The following is a 21,378-nucleotide window of genomic DNA, read 5'->3' as shown; positions in this document are numbered from 1 at the left end:
CTGGGCTTGTTGACTTAGAAAATCCTGAGCCACATGCAATGTAGTCCCCTGAGATAGTTCAAGAGACTGACTTAGTATTTCAGTGCCATAGTGAGCATAAGAAGATGACCTGGCCTCTAAGAGCTCCACGTGGAATGATAGATGCAGGAGCATATAGTTAGATGATCAATTTTTAGAGTCCATGCTTCAGGACTTTTTGCAGATTATCTGTCTATCTGTCTGTCTATCTACCTACTTATTAACTTGTTTGTTTTTCAATGCATTTGACAAACACCAAACTTCTGGAGAAAATATAGCTAAACCTAATTAGTCCCCACTGACCATTCTAGCATCATAGGACTCTACTGGAATCTAATCTGAGGGATTTACAAACCCTTGGAGGAAATACAACAAAAGGAGTCAAAGACACAAACTCAACTCAAACTGGTCAAATAATTGGGAACTTATTGGCTCATATAAATGAGAAGTTCCTGACAGAGCTGGAATAGGTACCTTTGGATCTTTGGAATAGGTGCCACTTTTCCAGTGTGTCCAGTGAAACTTCCAAGATTCACTGTAATTGAACCAACTTTGTTTATATGCCTATCCATGAATCACTGGGCCAAAAGAAAGAAATATACAGTTTTTGCCAACTCTTAGAATTGGAGTTAAAATCATCTTTCTACCTCACTGCACCCCATACCTAAAACTATGTGAATTGAGAGTAGAGAAGAGGTGGTTTCTTGTAGGATAATGAAAGTGACATTACCAGAAGAAGACAGAAGGGATGCCAGGCAGGCAAAAACAAATGTTTACCATACATGATTAAAAGTGTGATGATGCATATTCTATTATTTCATTCATTCATTCAAACATTAAGAAAACAAATTATTAAAGCATAATCTCTGCCCTCAAGAAAATCATATTAGTGATTTTTAAAATAATCATATCAATACATTATGATGATATATTAGATTCCATGCAAGGTATACACACAAAATAAGCTATGAAAACACATAGTAGGGCTATCAGTTATACTCACTGAGGCCTTGGCTATGATTCTGTTATTAAATTGCACATTAATGTCTACCAGTAACATGCTAATACACATAAATGTGTAGAAAACCAAAACAGAGACCTCACTCATAATTCTTGCTAAGATGTGTGAAAATTAATAAACAGAAACTTCAATTAAAATAGAGTTAAGGGGTCAGAAGGGGGAGCTCTCATGCCCTACCTAATAGCAGAGCCAAACAGGAAGAAGAAAGACGTCCACTTTTTGCCTGGCTAAAGTTCAGGCAATGAGAGATTGTCACAACTCAGCCAATGAAAAACCACTATACTTTGAACTCTCAATTCCTCCAGTGGAGGAATTGTTTACTACAGCCCCACCCAACTTCCTTTTCCCCTCTTTTTTTTTAAAAAGAGTTGTCCTTGCCTTGCTGTGCAGGGACTCGCATGTGGTTCGCAGTGGTTGCAGACCCTGAATTGCAGTTTTTGCTGGAGAAATAATTGGTCTTCTATTTGTTTTAGGTCAACAGGTGACTAACCTTATTTTAGATGTGTCTACAATCTAATATGGAATCAACAGCTGAGGTAGTGTTTTTCATGATTTGCCACTGCTTGGTGCTTCTAGGAAAGGATAAGTTGGCAGCTTGCACACTGAAAATTTGTTAACTTCGTACACTGCAATTTACTTTTTGAGGTACAGTGCCACAACTACTATTAAATTTCATGCCATGGCGGGTAGTTATTTATCAGATAGGAAACGGCTCTCTTTAAAAAATGTCTTTCACTCTTCTACCACTTGGAAAGTACTGCAATGTAATTGAAAATTGGTCTAGTCAATCTGCCGTGGGCTTCTGAGAAATAATTTCTGTGAATAACTACCACCAAGAGTTTCCCCAAGGAAAACCTTTCATTAGGACCGAGAACACTTTCTGATGATTCTAATAATTACCTTTCTTTGAGTTACTGGCTCACCAGTATGGTTGTCATAAAATGCTTTGCTGGTTTTCTTTCATGCCTCTTGCCTTTATAGCTCAAGAGCCCACAACAGAGGAGAAAACTGGTCAGGACATGAGTGTTTATTAACTACTGCTTTGCATGAAGTATTTATTGAAATGTTGATAAAACAAACACTGAAAAATATTCTTCCGGAATGCAATAGGACATGGCCCCAATTCATCCTTAAGTGTCCCTAAAGAATTTTCTCTGATATGGTTGTTATTGTTACTGAAGTAAGGCTGTGGGAATATGGAGGGAGAATTCTCAGATCAGAAACAGGAGATCTGGGTTTAAGTCCTGGGTCTACCTAAACTATAAGGTAAGTGGGGATAATAAAACCTATGCCTTTCCACAGATTATTATGAAGATTTAATAAGCTAGTGTAGAGAGTAATACAAAGCATTATGCATGGCACATAGACAGTGCTCATACATGTTTGCTGAATAAGAATTCAGTTAGATTTCCAACTTTCTTATATTCGCTATTTGAATTGCAAGAATTCATTAGCACTATAGTAGTTCATTCAATTACTGAATTCAACAATGGAACACCTTCATTTACTTTATACAATAAAAGATGCTTGGATTGTTTAAAAAAAAAAAGGAATTGCACTGCATGGTATCTGCATTCAGCAGTTTGTTCCTGCTGAGTGTTCAAAGGACAGTGCAATATAAATTCAGTATTTGGCGTCGTTGGTTTTCTTGGCTCTGTGCATGTTAGACCTGGTATTTCTACTGTAACAGTATAAAAAAAAAAAAAGGAAAAGAAAATACACATCATTCCCTGTACTAATGAGTGGAAAGGTAAGGGCATGAATATTTACATCACATTGAGTATAGTAAGAGAGTTATGCACAAGGATCCCTGAAAACATGAGGAAAGATCCCTTGAAACTTCCTGAAGAAGCCAGAAAAAAATGTTCACAGAGAGGACAGCACTTGAGCTCAGGCATAAATAATAAGCAAGAATTTTCCAGATGGAGACAGTTGAAGCAAGACGAGTAGAGACCTACAGACAGAGAACAGAGCATATGCTAGGCATGAGGGGAAATGGTATGGTAATAGAACAGAAGGCAGATTAGTATGACTAAAAGGGACTGCATGAGGAAGAAAACCAGGAGGTGAGGGAATAAAGATCAGATCATGAAGGCTCTTGTGTGCCTTTCTGGAAGTTTGAACTTTATCTTCTAAGGCAAGAAAATCAGAATCATTTACAGGTTAGCTGGTGGTTTAGCTCAGAGTTGCTTATGAAGTTGAAAGTCAAGATGTTGATCAGAGCTGCTGTCATCCAAAGGTTTAATTGGGGCTGGAGTCTACTTGCAAGACAGCTCATTCACATTGTTATTAGCAGAGAGGCTCAATTCATTGTCACATGGGCCTCTCTCTAGTGCTGCTTGAGTGCCTTCATGACATGGTAGCTGGCTTCCCTCAGAGCAAGAATCTTGTGTTTAGATTCAAGAAAGAGAGAGAGAGAGAGAGAGCAAAGAGTAGGCCACCAATTTATTTATGACCTGGTCTCAGATGTCACACAACGACATAGCCATCATATCCTATTAGTTAAACGTGAGTCACTAAGTCCAGTCCATACTCAAATGGAAGAGAATTAGTCTCCCCTTTTGGAGGGAGGAGTGTTGAAGAATTTCTGGAGAATATTTTTAAGCCACCACAGGTAGAGATTCTGTTGTCCATTCTCACACCTGCTAGATGCAGTTTGGCTGCCTGCAAAATTTCTTGCTCATATTTCACTTCTCTCTAGATTTCCTGTGGCCATGCCTGTGAGGATGCCCCACAACATTGTATTGGGTGCTACTACCCAGAAGCTGCTCTTGCCATATCCATCTCACACTTCACTCTGTAATTCCGTAGATACCATGATCTGTCTTTAATGCCTGGTCAAATCTCAAGGTATGAAAAATATCCTCCAGATCTCTTCATTGAAGCCTTGGGGAAAGAAGGCTATGAATGATGTGAAGTAGGTTCAAATATAGCCCATGGGTCACAATTATTAAGATCTTGATAGTTCTGTGAGAGGGAAGGGAAGACTTTTCCAGTGTTGGTAGTTGTAAGTCATTATTTCATTCCAGATGTTTTTAGTTCTCTATTCTTAAACACCAGTTAAAGCATAGCTTAACAGTGTTCTCAGGAGGCTTTTCTCTAACCAGTTTGCAGATTTGTTTCACTAGGACATCTTTGAAATACGTGGCCATAGTTGTTTTGTTTCCTGGATTCATTATCCATATAATATGTGTTTTAGTTTTATTACTCCTGCAAGCAGAGCTGGAGACAAGAACCAGAGTCCAAGGAGTTTATTTAGGCAGTGATCTCAAGAATCACGAATGAGGGAGTGGTGAGAGTGAAGCAGGGAAGAGAAAAGGTCAGTATAAGAGTGTTTTTCAAGGTCACTGTTGGGACCATTGGGATCTCAACTATACTGGGATTGTTAAACATGTACAGAATACTTCCAAGAATTTTCCAAAGGACAGGAAGCTGAGGTATTTACCCACTGACTCCCACTGGTTGAAAGCAGCCTGAGTTCTTCAATGTTCTGTATTTCTGGATTGTCCCCCTGAGTGGCTGAATGGACTCCTGCAGGTCTGGAAAAGTCATGAAAACTTCAAGTGTGAAGCTATCCATTTGCCTCTAAGTTCTCATGCAGCTGTCCACTGCAGCTGCAGCTCTAACCAGAGGTGGGCTGAGGGCGTGTGAGGCAGGAAAACAAAAGCCTGTGATACAACTTGTAAATAAGCGCTGAAGGCAACACTTCAAGGGATTTATCTTACAGATGTTAAAACAGTCTTTGGAACAAGGACACTGCCCCTTGATATAACTGCTCCAAAAGAATAAGACTTATTTCGGTCTTTAAGTTGTGATTTTTTTTGTTGTTTTGAAGGGGTTTAATATCACAGCTCCTATGGGGCAGCACAAATCAGAATTGTAAAGTAGAGCAAATATATATTTTTTAATTAATAGATTTTATTTTTTAGAACAGTTTCAAATTTACATAAAAGTTGAAGAGGTAGTACAGAGCATCACTGTGTACTCCCAACTCCCCCACATGGTTTCCCCTATTATCAACATCTTACTTTAGTGTGGTACATTTGTTACAACTAATGAACCAATATCGATACATTATTATTAGCTAAAGTCCATAGTTTACATCCAGGTTAACGCTTTGTGTAGTACAGTTGTATGGGTTTTGAAAAATACATAATGTCCTGTATCCAACTTTACAGTATCATACAGAATAGTTTCACTGCCTTGAAAATCCCCTGTGCTTCAACTAATCATCTTTCTTCCCTCTCCCAAATCCCTGGAAATCACTGATTTTTTACTATCTCTATAGTTTTGCCTTTTCCAGAATGTGATATAGTTGGAATCATGTAGATATAGCCTTTTCAGACTGGCTTCTTTAACTTAGTAATATTCATTTAAGGTTCCTCTATTTCTTTTTGTGGCTTGATAACTCATTTCTTTTTATCACTAAATAATATTCCGTTGTATGCGTGAACCGCAATTATGAATAAAGTTGCTATAAATATTGATTTGCAGGGTTTTGTGTGGACCTAAGTTTTCAACTCCTTTGGGTAAATACCTACGGGTGCAATTGTTGGACCATATAGTAAGCCTGTGTTTAGCTTTGTAAGAAACTGCCAAACTGTCTTCCCAAGTGCTGTACCAGTTTGCATTCCCTCCAGCAATGAATGAGCGTGCCCAATGCTCCATATCCTTATCAGCACTTGGTGTTGTCACTGTTTTGGAATTAGAGGTAGTATAACATTATTGTTTCAATTTGCAATTCCCTGTTGGCTATGATGTTGAGTATCTTTTTACATGCTTATTTGTGTCTTTTCTCTTTTTTCTTGGTTAGATTGACTAAGGTTTATCAATTTTGTTGATCTTTTCAGAGAAGCAGATTTGGTTTCTTTGATTTCTGGTTTTCAACTTCATTGATTTCTTCTAATTTTCATTATTTCTTTTCTTGTGCTTGCTTTCTCTTAAACTGCTTTTCTTACTCTAGTTTCCTAAAGTGGAGATTTAGATTTTCATTTTAAATCTTTCTTCTTTTTAGTATAGTCATTCAGTGCCATAAATTTCCCTGTAAGCACTGCTTTTGCTGTTTCCCACAATTTTGATATTTGGTTTGAAATATTTTTTACATTTCCCTTGCAACTTTTTCTTTCACCCACTTTTTATTTATAAGTGTATTGTTTAATCTCCAATTACTTTGGAATTTTCCAGCTATCTTTCTGTTATTGATTTCTAGTTTAATTCCACTGGACTGAGAGCATACTTTGTATGATTTCTATCCTTTTAAATTTGTTAAGATGTGTTTTATGGTCCAGAATGTAGTTTATCTTGATGAATGTTCCTTGTGAGTTTTAGAAGAGTGTGTGGTCTGCTATTGTATGAAGTCCTCTATAAATGTGAATCTGATCCAGTTAATTGATGATACTGTTCAGTTCAACTATGTTCTAACTGTTCTCTGCCTGTAGGATCTGTCAGCTAATGGGAGAAGGGTGTTGAAGTCTTTAACTACAATGGTGAATTTGTTTCTCTTTGCAGTTCTATTGGGTTTTGCCTCGTGTATTTTGATTTCTGTGTTAAGTGCATACACGTTAAGCATTGGGATATCTTCTTATAGATTTGACCCCTTCATCATTATGTACTACACCTCTTTATCTGATAAATTTTTTTTGTTCCAAAGTCCACATTGTCTGAAATTAACTATTCCAGCTTTCATTTGATTGGTATTAACATGGTATCTTTTTCTCCGTTCCTTTACTTTTAATCTATCTGTGTGCTCATATCTAAAGTGGGCTTCTTATAGACAACATATACTTGGTATTGTTTTTTTAATCAATCTATTTAACAATCTCTGTCTTTTAATTGATATATTTATGCCATTCACATTTTAATTGATTGTTGATATAGTTGGATTAATATCTATCATATTCGTAGCTCTTTTCTGTTCTTTCCACTCTTCTTTGTTGTCTTCCTCTCTTACTGCCCTCAGTGGTTTTAATTGAACATTTTATATTATTCTATTTTCTCTCCTCTTTTAGCATATCAATTATGCTTCTTTAAATTTTTTAGAGGTTGCCCTAGAGTTTACAATATACATTTATAAATAATCTAATTCTACTTTCAAGTAACACATTACCACTTCACAGGTAGTACGGGTACCTTATAACAGGGTATTCTCTGTTCTTCCCACCCATCCCTTATAACATTGCTGTCATTCACTTCCCCTAACCATATGCTATAATCACCCCAAACATTGTTGCTGTCATTGCTCTGAACAAACAGTAATCTATTATATCAATTAAGAATTAGAAAGTTATATGTCAATTATACCTCAAAAAAAGAATTAGAAAAATAAAATATTTTACTTTTCCACTATTTATTTCTTCTCTGATGTTCTTCCTTTCTTATGTAGATCTGAGTTTCTCCCTGTATTATTTTGCTTGTTTCTGAAGAACTTTTAATAATTCTTTCAGGGTAGGTATACTGGTGAATTCCCTCAGTCTTTGTCTGAGAAGTCTTTATTTCTCCCTCACCTTTGAATGATGAAGTCACTGGATACAATTTTTTTTTTTTTAATACTGGTAGTTTTTCTTTAAACGCTTAAAATATTTCACTCCCCTCCCATCTTATTTTCATGGTTCCTGACTACAAGTCTGATGTCATTCTTATTTTTGTTCCTCATAGGTAAAATATTAATTTGCTCTGGCTTCTTTCAGATTTTTTCTTTGTTTTTGATTTTCTGATGCATGTCTAGATGCAGTTATTTTTTGCACTTACCTTGTTTGGTATTCTGTGAACTTCCTGTATCTGTGGTTTGGCATCTGTCATTAATTTGAAAAATTTATAGCCATCATCTCTTCAAACAAGTCTTCTGTTCCTTCCTCTCTTTCCTCTACTTCCCATAACATCTATTCCACCACTTTCTTAACTGTCCCACAGTTCTTATATATTGTGTTTCATACTTTAAAAAAATTCTTTTTCTCCACATTTCAGTTTGGGAAATTTCTACTGACATATCTTTAAGATCACCAATTTTTTCCTTGGAGTGTCCAATCTTGTAATGAGCCCATTAAAGCCTTTCTTCATTTTTTGTTTTTGTTTTCTAGCATTTACTTTTGATTCTTTCTTAGAGTTTTCATCTTTCTGCTTACATTATTTATCTGTTTGTACATGTCATCTACTTTTTCATTAGTCTTTAATATATTAATCATAGTTATTTTAAATTCCCTACCTAATAATTCCAAAATCTGTGCCATATATGAGTCTGATTCTGATGTTTGCTTTATCTCTTCAGAATATGTCTTTCCTTGTCTTTTAGCATGCCCAGTAATTTTTTGGTGAAAGCCAGACATGATGAATTGACTAATAGGAACAGAGGTAATTAGGCTTTGGGTGTGAAGTTTTGTGATAATCTGCCTAGGAGGTAGGTTGTTTTTAATGTTTGTTGTAGCTGTAGGTGCCAGAGGCTTCAGTTTCCTCTAGTTTTCGTGCACGTGTGTGTGTGTGTGTGTGTGTGTGTGTGTGTGTGTGTGTGTTTAACTCCCATTTGTCTTTGTGCTTAACTTAGACCTCCTTTTTAAATTGAGTCTGTGTCTTGTAGTCCTCTCAGCTGTAATCCACTGATACTATACTGGGGTCCTGCTGATGTGATGGTAAGGTATAATGGATGAGACATTTTCTATAATCTTATGATAAAACCTCATTTTTTTAGTGGTTCTAAGTCCCTGGGCTTTGGTAATGCTTCTTAGTTTTCTTACTTGTTGTTTTTTTTTCCTCCTCCCCTTCGTTGTGATAGGAAAGCTAGAGGGCGCCGGATCTGACCAGTTACCCCTCCTTTAGGTTAGATAAGACTCTGGTAACATAGCTTCCCTTGAAGGTCAGTCTTTTGTTATGTAGCTGCTCTGGGCATATTTCAAAATGGTTATTTTTTCCCTCCTCCTGCTCTAAACACAGAAGGGAATTTTGCTCTCACCTTTAAGGCAAGAACCTGGTGAGATTGCTGGAGATAAAACTCATGAAAGTGTGGAGGTCTCTCTAAGACTGGGTCCCTAGGAGTTTTTAACTCCCAAGCTAGTCCAGACCCAGTCTCCAGAAATTCATCAAAATTAACCATGTATATGTTCTTACCCATTTATGGCTCCAGTGGCTTCTGTTTCAGGTAAACTGATCTCAGCTCTGGTTCTCTGTATTCGTCAGTCTCTCCAGATTTTAGGAAAACAGTTTGCTCTATAATTTCAATTATTTGATGGATCTAAGAAAAGTCATTGTTTTTCAGCTTGTTCAGTGTTTTTCTTGTTGTGAGAATGGGAGTGGAAATTTCCAAGCTCTTTACATGTCAGAATTCAAAAAACATATTTTAACCTTTATTAAGTTACAGTTTACATATTATAAAATTCATGTATTTTAAATATGCAAGTCAGTGATTTCTAGCAACTTTATTGAGTAAGGCAACCATCACCATAAGTCAGTTTTAGAGCATTTTCATCTCCCAAGTTGGGGAGTATGCTTTTGATATCTCCAACCTCCCCACAGAAATTCTCCCACATGTCCAGACCTAAATGTCTTTGCTAATATTTCCCCAACATTTTATTGTATCTGGTAAAATACTATCTGCTGGAGCTCTTCTGATTCCCAGCCTTGTTTTCCTAAGAGATTGGATTTGGAGTTTGAAGACTCCACATTGCCACTTATTATTTTTATCACCTTAGGCAATTCACTTAAATTTCAGAGGATTTCCTGAGAAAAGAAAGTAGAAATTATTTATCCTGATATTCCCTGCAACTAGCAAAATAGTGGGCACGTAGGTGGTGATCAATAAATATTTGTGAATGAACAAATCTGGACTTGGTTACAAGATTCAAGGAATAGTGGGATTGGACCAGATTAGGAGGTGTGTTCTTGGATCTATGATGGGTATGGGAATGCCCTGATAATGTCTGAAAATTTTCCTTGGTGTAGCCTTCATGAAATTTTCAAAGGTTTCAAGGCCCAAAGGGGTAAAGAATAGTGGACTCAATGATATCCAAAGACTTTTCCAACTCAAACATTCTGTCAATCAATGTATACTGTATTTCTTGTTCCTAACTCAAGATTTTTATAAACCAGATATTATATAACTGAGAGCATTTTGGCATTTGGCTCTAGTTATTAATAAGTGTTCCTATTACACCACATGCATGAATTTATACAAGCACTGGTAAAAGGTGAATTCCACACTGCTTAGGCTCAAAGACTGCAAGGTGCTAGTTCCCACAAATCTAAATCTTGGGATCTCACCTCTAGCTGACCATGAAAAAGGAGGTTGAGAACTGAAGAGAAAAGAAGTGACTAGGTTTGCAAATCAGACCCTGGCTTAATTTATCCAAATAGCTGCATGTGTGGAAGAGGTAGAAATGAGAGTTTAGTTTGCCTAGCCATCCCCAAAGAGCCAGGTTCTGTTTAGAACTGCCTATCACTTTAAAACAGGAAACAGGAAGTAGAACATAGGTTCATTCCTTGAAAGACCATTATGAATTAGGTTGCAACTCTTCAATTTTTAGAGGGCAAGCAGGGAGGTGAACTAAGAAGAGGGTGGACAGAAGAGGCAGGTCTGATGTGGAGAGATGGGGCTGAAAGTTTCCCTCTGTACTACTTTGGACATTGGACTTACTTTGATTGATAGGCTGTCATTCATCACTCAAGCATGATTTTGCCTTAAGCATGACTTCAATTTGATAAATGCTTTGTTGTTCTAACAAATGCTTTGTTGTTCTTGCTGTACATAACCTTTCCTTAGGCCAACTTCTGTAGCATTTCCACATGTCCTCACTCAGCCATGCAGTCATTACTAACACCTAGCCTCCTGATGCATTGGATTTATACTTAATCATTTGTTTACTCACTCTACCAAACAAGCAAACACACATACACACACAACATTAATTAAATATATTTTTTACTAGCAGGTAGTTAATAAATATTTATTGAATGAATGGACAAATGCATAAATGAATCACTGCTGGCTTAAAGCATTTAGCTTGATGGAGTGACTAACACTTCATACACTGATATGTCTACTTATATTATTATTTTTCTTCCTTACTCCCAACTCACACATGGTAAGATATAGAGTAATAAGAATATAGGACAAAAGACAGATATACTTGGGGATGTAAGAAGTCAGAATCATAAGAAGATGTTTCCATTTCCTGGGCCCTCAGATACCAGAAACCATGATGAGGTTATATCTCATGGATCATCACAGTGGTGTAGCAAAACAGGTGGGGCTTGATTATATTTATTTCTCAGAGGAGCTAAAATCAAGTGAAAGTAATGAACTTACCCAAGGTCAAAGAGACTGTAAGAGATACAGCCACACCAGGAATCCAATGCCAGCTCCAATTTAGCACAGAGCCAGCCTGCATTTTACCCAGAGCCTGCTCAGACTGAATCTAGGGCTCCATACATAGGGTAGGCCCAGGTTGGCCCTGAAAGGAAGCAATATTTGTCACTCCAAAAGAGACCTCTTTGTGTATTGATTATTTTAAGCTGGTTATTTTTAAGACACTGCAGACACAGAAGAAGCTCTGAAAACCGAGTAAAAGCTACCCTTTTGTAAGAGATATTTACAGTTATAAGGGAAATCTCCATTCATAAATGTGTGTCCCTCTCTGTACCAGGAAGAGAAGAATAACTCTAAATCTCAAGAAACTCATCAATGGAGAAGGCCAGGACTTAAATTTGCATAACAACCTTACTCTTGTTTACTGTGCTTCTCCTGGTAACCTACCATAACTGACTTCTAACCCCTAGCGTCTTGTTTTGTCTTTAGCTGAAGATGGTATTTAAGGTGATGGCTTTGGCCATTATGAGGAGTTACTCAGTTTCTCTGGGTCTCTCCCATGTACGCATTAGGTATACATGTTATTAAACTTTTGTTTGTTTTTTTCCTTTTAATCTGTCATATCAATTTAATTATTAGACAAGCCAAAGAATCTAGAAGGGTAGAAGGAAATTTTTTCTGCCCCTACACCCATAGACATAAAGCAGAGCACAGGTGTCCTTTTTTTAAATATCTTTATCAGAGTATAATTGCTTTACAATATTGTGTTAGTTTCTGCCGTATAACAGAGTGAATCAGCTATATGTATACATAACCCCATATCCCCTCCCTCTTGCATCTCCCTCCCACCCTCACCTCCCACCCCTACAGGTGGTAACAAAGCACCAAGCGGATCTCCCTGTGCTATGTAGCTTCTTACCACTACCTATCTATTTTACATTTGGTAAATATAAAAAATTTACCTTTTATTTTTTTAGATTCCATATATATGTGTTAGCATACGGTATTTGTTTTTCTCTTTCTTACTTACTTCACTCTGTATGACAGACTCTAGGTCCATACACCTCACTACACATAACTCAGTTTCGTTTCTTTTTATGGCTGAGTAATATTCCATTGTATATATGTGCCACATCTTCTTTATCCATTCATCTGTCGATGGACACCTAGGTTGCTTCCATGTCCTGGCTATTGTAAATAGAGCTGCAATGAACATTGTGGTACATGACTCTTTTGGGATTATAGTTTTCTCAGGGTGTATGCCCAGTAGTGGGATTTCTGGGTCGTGTAGTAATTCTATTGTAGTTTTTTAAGGAACCTCCATACTGTTCTCCATAGTGGCTGTATCAATTTACATTCCCACCAACAGTGCAAGAGGGTTCCCTTTTCTCCACACCCTCTCCAGCATTTATTGTTTGTAGACTTCTTGATGATGGCCATTCTGACTAGTGTGAGGTGATACTTCATTGTAGGTTTTTTTTTTTGCTTTTTGGTATTTTTTTGCGGTACGCGGGCCTCTCACTGTTGTGGACTCTCCCATTGCGGAGCACAGGCTCCGGACGCGCAGGCTCAGCAGGCATGGCTCACGGGCCCAGACACTCCATGGCATGTGGGATCTTCCCAGACCAGAACACGAACCTATGTCCCCTGCACTGGCAGGCGGACTCTCAACCACTGCGCCACCAGGGAAGCCCCTCATTGTAGTTTTGATTTGCATTTCTCTAATGATTAGTGACGTTGAGCATCCTTTCATGTGTTTGTTGGCAATCTATATATCTTCTTTGGAGAAATGTCTATTTAGGTCTTCTGCCTATTTTTGGATTGGGTTGTTTTGTTTTTGTGATATGGAGCTGCACGAGCTGCTTGTATATTTTGGAGATTAAACCTTTGTCAGTTGCTTCATTTGCAAATATTTTCTCCCATTCTGAGGGTTGTCTTTTCATCTTGTTTATGGTTTCCTTTGCTGTGCAAAAGGTTTTCAGTTTCATTAGGTTCCATTTGTTTATATTTTTTTAAATTTCCATTGCCCTAGGAGGTGGGTCAAAAAGGATCTTACTGTGATTTATGTCAAAGAGTGTTCTTCCTGTGTTTTGCTCTAACAGTTCTATAGTGTCTGGCTTTACATTTAGGTCTTTAATCCATTTTGACATTATTTTTGTGTATGGAGTTAGGAAGTGTTCCAATTTCATTCTTTTACATGTAGCTTTCCAGTTTTCCCAGCACCACCTATTGAAGAGGCTGTCTTTTCTCCATTGTATATTCTTGCCTCCTTTATCAAAGATAAGGTGTCCATATGTGTGTGGGTTTAGCTCTGGGATTGCTATCCTGTTCCATTAATCTGTACTTCTGTTTTTGTGCCACTACCGTGCTGTCTTGATTACTGTAGCTTTGTAATATAGTCCAAAGTCAGGGAGCTTGATTCCTCCAACTCCATTTTTCTTTCTCAAGACTGCTTTGGCTATTCTGGGTCTTTTGTGCTTCCAAACAAATTGTGAAATTTTTTCTTCTAGTTCTGTGAAAAATGCCTATGGTAGTTTGATAGGGATTGCACTGAATCTGTAGATTGCTATGGGTAGTGCAGTCATTTTCACAATGTTGATTCTTCCAATCCAAGAACATGGTATATCTCTCCATCTGTTTGTATCATCTTTAATTTCTTTTATCAATGTGTTATAGTTTTCTGCATACAGGTCTTTTGTCTCCTTAGGTAGGTTTATTCCTAGATATTTTATTCTTTTTGTTACAATGGTAAATGGGAGTGTTTGCTTCATTTCAGTTTCAGATTTTTCACCATTAGTGTATAGAAATGCAAGAGTTTTCTGTGCATTAATTTTGTAACCTGCTACTTTACCAGATTTATTGATTAGCTCTAGTAGTTTTCTGGTAGCATCTTTAGCATTCTCTATGTATAGTATCATGTCATCTGCAAACAGTGACAGCTTTACTTCTTCTTTTCTGATTTGGATTCCTTTTATTTCTTTTTCTTCTCCAATTGCTGTGGCTAAAAAGTCCAAAACTATGTTGAAAATAGTGGTGAGAGTGGGCACCCTTTTCTTGTTCTTGATCTTAGTGCAAATGGTTTCAGTTTTTCACCATAGAGAACGATGTTGGGCTGTGGGTGTGTCATATATGGCCTTTATTATGTTGAGGTAAGTTCCCTCTGTGCATACTTTGTGGAGGGTTTTTACCATAAATTGGTGTTGAATCTTGTCGAAAGCTTTTTCTGCATCTACTGAGATTATCACATGGTTTTTCTCCTTGAGTTTGTTAATATGGTGTATCACATTGATTGGCATATATTGAAGAATCCTTGCATTCCTGAGATAAACCCCTTGATCATACACCATGATGAAGATAAACACTTGATCATGGTGTATGTTCCTTTTAATGTGCTGCTGGATTGTCTTTGCTAGTATTTTGTTGAGGATTTTTGCATCTATGTTCATCAGTGATATTGATCTGTACTTTTCATTTTTTGTGACATCTTTGTCTGGTTTTGGCATCAGGGTGATGGTGGCCTCATAGAATGAGTTTGGGAGTGTTCCTCCCTCTGCTATATTTTGGAAGAGTTTGAGAAAGATGGGTGTTAACTCTTCTCTAAATGTTTGATCGAATTTCCCTGTGAAGACTTCTGGTCCTCGGCTATTGTTTGTTGGAAGAGTTTTAATCACATTTTCAATTTCAGTGCTTGTGATTATATTTTATATTATAAATATAATTATAATATTTTTATAATATTTTATAAATGATAATATTATAAATATAATTATAATATTTCTGTTTATATTTTCTGTTTCTTCCTGGTTCAGTCTCAGAAGGTTGTGCTTTTCTAAGAATTTGTCCATGTCTTGCAGGTTGTCCATTTTATTGGCTTATAGTTGGTTGTAGTAATCCCTCATGATTCTTTGTGTTTCTGCAGAGTCAGTTGTTACTTCTCCTTTTTCATTTCTAATTCTATTGATTTGAGTCTTCTCCCTTTTCTTCTTGGTGAGTGTGGCTAGTGGTTTATCAATTTTGTTTATCTTCTCAAAGAACCACCTTTTAGTTTTATTGATCTTTACTATTGTTTCCTTCATTTCTTTTTCATTTATTTCTGATCTGATCTTTATGATTTTTTTCCTTCTGCTAACTTTGGGGGGGTTTTGTTCCTCTCTCTCTAATTGTTTAGGTGTAAGTTTAGGTTATTTATTTGAGATGTTTCTTGTTTCTTGATGTAGGATTGTATTGCTATAAACCTCCCTCCTAGAACTGCTTTTGCTGCATCCCATAGGTTTTGGGTCATTGTGTTTTCATTTGTTTCTAGGTATTTTTTATTTCCTCTTTGATTTCTTCAGTGATCTCTTGGTTATTGAGTAGCATATTGTTTAGCCTCCATGTGTTTGTATTTTTTACAGTTTTTTCCAGTAATTGATATCTAGTCTCATAGCATTGTGGTTGGAAAAGATACTTGATATGATTTCAATTTTCTTAAATTTACCAAGGCTTGGTTTGTGACCCAAGTTATGATCCTTCCTGGAGAATGTTCCATGAGCACTTGAAAAGAAAGTTTATTCTGTTGTTTTTGAATGGAATGTCCTATAAATATCAATTAAGTCCATCTTGTTTAATGTTTCATCTAAAGCTTGTGTTCCCTTATTTATTTTCATTTTGGATAATCTGTCCATTGATCAAAGTGGGGTGTTAAATTCTCCTGCTATTATTGTGTTACTGTTGATTTCCCCTTTTATGGCTGTTAGCATTTGCCTTATATATTGAGGTGCTCCTATGTTGCATGCACAAATATTTACAATTTTTATATCTTCTTCTTGGATTAATCCCTTGATCATTATGTAGTGTCCTTCTTTGTCTCTTGTAATAGTCTTTATTTTAAAGTCTATTTTGTGTGATATGAACATTGCTTCTCCAGCTTTCTTTTGATTTCCATTTGCATGGAATATCTTTTTCCATCCCCTCACTTTCAGTCTGTATGTGTCCCTAGGTCTGAAGTGGGACTCTTGTAGACAACATATATATGGGTCTTGTTTTTGTATCCATTCACCCAGTCTATGTCTTTTGGTTGGAGCATTTAATCCATTTACATTTAAGGTAATTATTGATATGAATGTTCCTGTTACCATTTTCTTAATTGTTTTGAGTTTGTTTTTGTAGGTCTTTTCCTTCTCTTGTGTTTCCTGCCTAGAGAAGTTCCTTTAGCATTTGTTGTAAAGCTGGTTTGCTGGTACTGAATTCTCTTAGCTTTTGCTTGTTTTTAAAGGTTTTAATTTCTCCGTCGAGTCTGAATGAGGTCCTTGCTAGGTATAGTAATCTTGGTGTAGGTTTTTCCCTTTCATCACTTTAATTATATCCTGCCACTCCCTTCTGGCTTGCAGAGTTTCTGCTGAAGGATCAGCTGTTAATCTTATGGGGATTCCCTTGTATGTTTTTTGTTGCTTTTCCCTTGCTGCTTTTAATATTTTTTCTTTGTATTTAATTTTTGATAGTTTGAACAACATGTGTCTTGGTGTGTTTCTCCTTGGATTTATCCTGTGTGGGATTCTCTGTGCTTCCTAGACTTGGTTGACTATTTCCTTTCCCACATTAGGGAAGTTTTCAACTATAATCTCTTCAAATATTTTCTCAGTCCCTTTCTTTTTCTGTTCCTCTTCTGGGACCACTATAATTCGAATGTTGGTGCATTTAACGTTGTCCCAGAGGTCTCTAGAACTGTCCTCATTTCTTTTCATTCTTTTTTCTTTATTCTGCTCCGTGGCAATTATTTCCTCTATTTTATCTTCCAGGTCACTTATCTGTTCTTCTGCCTCAGTTACTCTGGTTTTCATTCCTTCTAGAGTTTTTAAAATTTTGTTTATTGTGTTGTTCATCATTGTTTGTTTGCTCTTTAGTTCTTCTAGGTCCTTGTTAAACATTTATTTTATTTTCTCCATTCTGTTTCCAAGATTTTGGATCATTGTTACTAACATTACTCTGAATTCTTTTTCAGGTGGACTACCTATTTCCTCTTCATTTGTTTGGTCTGGTGGGTCTTTACCTTGCTCCTTCATCTGCTGCATATTTCTCTGTCTTCCCATTTTGCTTACCTTACTGTGTTTGGGGTCTCCTTTTTGCAGCCTGCAGGTTCATAGTTCCTGCTGTTTTTGGTGTTTGCCCCCAGTGGGTAGGGTTGGTTCAGTGGCTTGTGTAGGCTTCCTGGTGGAGGGGACTGGTGCCTCTGTTCTGGTGGGTAGCACTGGATCTTTTCTTTCTGGTGGGGAGGGCTGCATACGGTGCTGTGTTTTTGGGTGTCTGTGAACTTAGTATGATTTTAGGCAGCCTCTCTGCTAATGGGTAGGGTTGTCTTCCTGTCTTGCTATTTGTTTGGCATGGAACGTCCAGAACTGGAGCTTGCTGGCTGTTGGGTGGAGCTGGGTCTTATCGTTTAGACGGAAGTCTCTGGGAGAGCTCTCACTGACTGATATTACAGGCAGCCAGGAGGTCTCTGGTGGTCCAGTGTCCTGAATTCAGCTCTCCCACCTCAGAGGCTCAGGCCTGACACCAGGCTGGAGCACCAAGGCCTTGTCAGCCACATGGCTCAGAAGAAAAGGGAGAAAAAATGAAAGAAAAAAAGTTTTTTTTAAATAAAATAAAATAATTAAAATTGAAAAAAACTTAAATATTATTAAAATAAAAGAAGAGAGCAACCAAACCTATAAACAAATCCACAAATGATACCAAGTGCTAAAAACTATACTAAGATAAACATAAAAATCAGAAACAAGTCAGTGGAAGACAGGAAACCTCAAGTCTACAGTTGCTCCCAAAGCCCCCTGCCTCACTTTGGGGATGATTTATTGTCTCTTCAGGTATTCCACAGTTGCAGGGTAACTTAAGTTGATTGTGGGGATATAAACCGCTGCTCCTGAGGCTGCTGGGAGAGATTTCCCTTTCTCTTCTTTGTTTGCACAGCTCCTGGGGTTCAGCTTTGGATTTGGCCCCGCCTCCGCATGTAGGTTGCCCTCAGGCTTCTGTTCCTTCCCAGACAGGATGGGGTTAAAGCAGCGGCTGATTAGTGCGCTGTGGCTCACTCATGCTGGGTAAGGGTAGGGTACGGTAGTTATAATTGGAATGTAACTACCTACCAAGCCTGTGACGGCATAGGCCGGTGTGACGTTGCAACCGCCTGAGGTGCACCATGTGTTCTCCCGGGGAAGTTGTCCTTGGATCACGGGACACTGGCTGTGGTGGGCTGCACAGGCTCCTGGGGGTGTGTGATAGTGACCTGTGCTTGCACACAGGCTTCTTGATGGCTGCAGCAGCAGCGTTAGCGTTTCATGCCCGTCTGTGGTGTCCAAGCTGATAGCCACTGCTCGTGCCCATCTCTGGAGTCTGTTTAGGTGCTGTTCTATCTTCTGTCGGCAGACAGGGAAGGAATCCCCTCTCCTTGCGCACCCCAAAACAGTGGTCTCTTGCCTCTTAGGCAGGTCCAGACATTTTCCCAGACTCCCCGCCAGCTAGCTATGGCACACTAGCCCCCTTCAGGCTGTGTTCACGCAGCCAACCCCAGTCCTCTCCCTGGGATCTGACCTCCAAAGCCCGAGCCTCAGCTCCCAGCCCCCGCCTGCCATGGAGGGTGAGCAGACAAGCCTCTCAGGCTGTTGAGCGCTGGTCCACACCGATCCTCTGTGTGAGAATCCGAGAGGTGTTCTTCAGTTTGCCTTGTAGCCCATCTCAAAGTGCTTAGGTGAGCTATGGTGGTGGCAAACAAAGACATCTGACTAATATATTGATATCTTATGCTAAAGGGTCCTGCAAAACAGCTGGTAGTTTACTCTCATTTGTAAGAAAAGCAGTTAGCTGCTGAACCCATAACTGCACCTCATTTTCATTTGACATTCTTAATTAAGATTGACTTGCTAGTAGTCTCTAAAGATAACAGTACAGTAGGGGGTGGATTCTAAAATGATCTTACTCATAAATGGATAAGTCATTAGTATTCTAGGAGAGCCTTCTACCCAACTGTATGGCTGGGGTGGGAGGACTGGGGCACAGAAAAGAGTTGGTGAGAACCTCTTCCCTAGTGAAAAACATGGGTTATTTTCCTTGATAAATCAGGACCAAATGCCTAGGCCAATGTTTATCCAATGGTAGAATCACCTGGGCACTTATTATAAATGTAAATGCCAGGTATCCCTCCCTAGAGATTCTGATTGCATAGTTCTTGGGGAGTGGATCAGAAAAATCTTCATTATTAACAAGCATTGCAGCTGATACTGACGTATGTGCTTGAGCCATGCCTGATAGGGACAGGTCATATCTGTAGAAAGGGAAGTCAGTGTTCATCTAAATAACAACAGACTTATAAATAATATGGAAATATATTCAACAGAAAAGATATAGATGCAATCACATTAATATCTGTAAAGCCCTATATTTCACAGGAGTACAGCAGTGAAACAAAGGCAGGGTCAACTTTTTGCCTGGAAAATTGGGGGAGGAACCATAGCTTTCTTTTTTTGACAATGCTGCTACAATTTGACTTCCACTATTCTGTGCAATTCAACTAGTTAAATACTTTTCCAGCACCTACCACATGCTAGTACCTAAATCTCTGCCCTCTCATCCATCAAGCCTAGTAAAGGAGACAGATACAGAACTAAATAAATGAGTTCATTCAAGGGAGAACATGATCACTGAAAACAAATATAATAGACTAAAGAAGATGCTTGCAAATTTCAATTGTTAGAATAAGTCCTTGTAGTGTACTTCAGAGATGAGCTCCCTGAAAGAACTAATACAAACTGGCCTTGTCCCTGATATACATGTGTTCATTCAGTAAATATTAAATGGATAAGCAGGAATGGCTGTGTAATTAAATAGATAATTCATCACTAATGAATTAAATAGATAATTCATCACTAATTATCTTGATAAATTTATTTTAAATTTTTTTTATTTTATTTTAAATTTATTTAAAATTTTTTATTTGCAGTGCACTCATTTTACAAACCATATATATTACAGGACAACTTACTTCCATGTATACACAACCCCTGTCCACACTGCCAAAAGTGGTCTCTGTGGACTTCTAGGGCTTTCTGGAGAACACCGTGAAAACCACTGTCAAGAAAGTAGAAAAAGGTCTTCCCTGGTGGCGCAGCGGTTGAGAATCTGCCTGCTAATGCAGGGGACACGGGTTCCAGCCCTGGTCTGGGAGGATCCCACATGCCGCGGAGCAACTAGGCCCGTGAGCCACAACTACTGAGCCTGCGTGTCTGGAGCCTGTGCTCAGCAAGAAGAGGGGCCGCAATAGTGAGAGGCCCGCGCACCGCGATGAAGAGTGACCCCCGCTTGTCACAACTAGAGAAAGCCCTTGCACAGAAACGAAGACCCAACACAGAAAAAAATAAATTAATTAAAGAAAGTAGAGAAAAAGGACAGGAAAAAAAGGGGGGGTAGGAATAGAAAGCATGAATAAATTGGTAGAAATAAATCCAAACTTATTAGTAAGTACGTTAAGTAAAAGTGGACTCACGTCTGCTTCCAGCCAAAGTTAAGTAAGAGGAGGACCGGGCTTATTTCATTCATCTTGAACAACTAGGAAACCAGGGAAAAAAACGCATGAAACCATGGTTTTCAGACATTGGACAAGAAGCAGCACAGGACTGTAATCCCAAGAGGAGGAAAACAAGCACTCTTGCCCCAGATTACTGCCTAGAGGCAGTCTCCATGCTGCATGTTACACAGAAAGGGGGAACCCAGACAGCCCTTTGGTTCTGCTAACTTGGGGAGGCTGAGTTTAAAGTTTGGAGGGGACTCAGTGGCTCGAATTTGATGGGAAGATTATTGTAGAGGAGAGAGCTGGACAGGAGAGAGAGAAAGAGCTCCAGAGAGCTGCAGAAGGGTCCCTTTAAGTCTGGTTGAATACTGATATGCACACATATGAGACAGAAGGAGTGTGGGAAGAGGACCCCCAAAGTGAGGCCATTTGGCAATATGTAAAAAGAGCCATGAAATTGTCATGTGCTTTGACCTGGGAATCCTACTTCTGACAAATGTCGTATACATCCACATG

At 38.3% G+C, this 21,378-nt stretch overlaps 1 long non-coding RNA gene and 1 other non-coding gene across 3 annotated transcripts in view; both read left to right on the top strand.

The window, feature by feature from the left end:
• The window catches only part of LOC109551895 (uncharacterized), a 592,297-nt gene that overhangs the window by 501,588 nt on the left and 69,331 nt on the right, over positions 1–21,378 (top strand). The gene's annotated exons all lie outside the window — the stretch shown is intronic.
• Positions 2,594–2,731, top strand: LOC117312258 (small nucleolar RNA SNORA8). The gene has a single exon (XR_004526516.1). It is a non-coding gene; the product is annotated as a small nucleolar RNA SNORA8 (small nucleolar RNA).

The sequence above is a fragment of the Tursiops truncatus genome, chromosome 4, assembly GCF_011762595.2.
Source record: "Tursiops truncatus isolate mTurTru1 chromosome 4, mTurTru1.mat.Y, whole genome shotgun sequence".
Lineage (NCBI taxonomy): Eukaryota > Metazoa > Chordata > Mammalia > Artiodactyla > Delphinidae > Tursiops > Tursiops truncatus.
The sequence above is the reverse complement of the archived record's forward strand: the minus strand, read 5'-3'. Positions and strand labels throughout refer to the sequence as shown.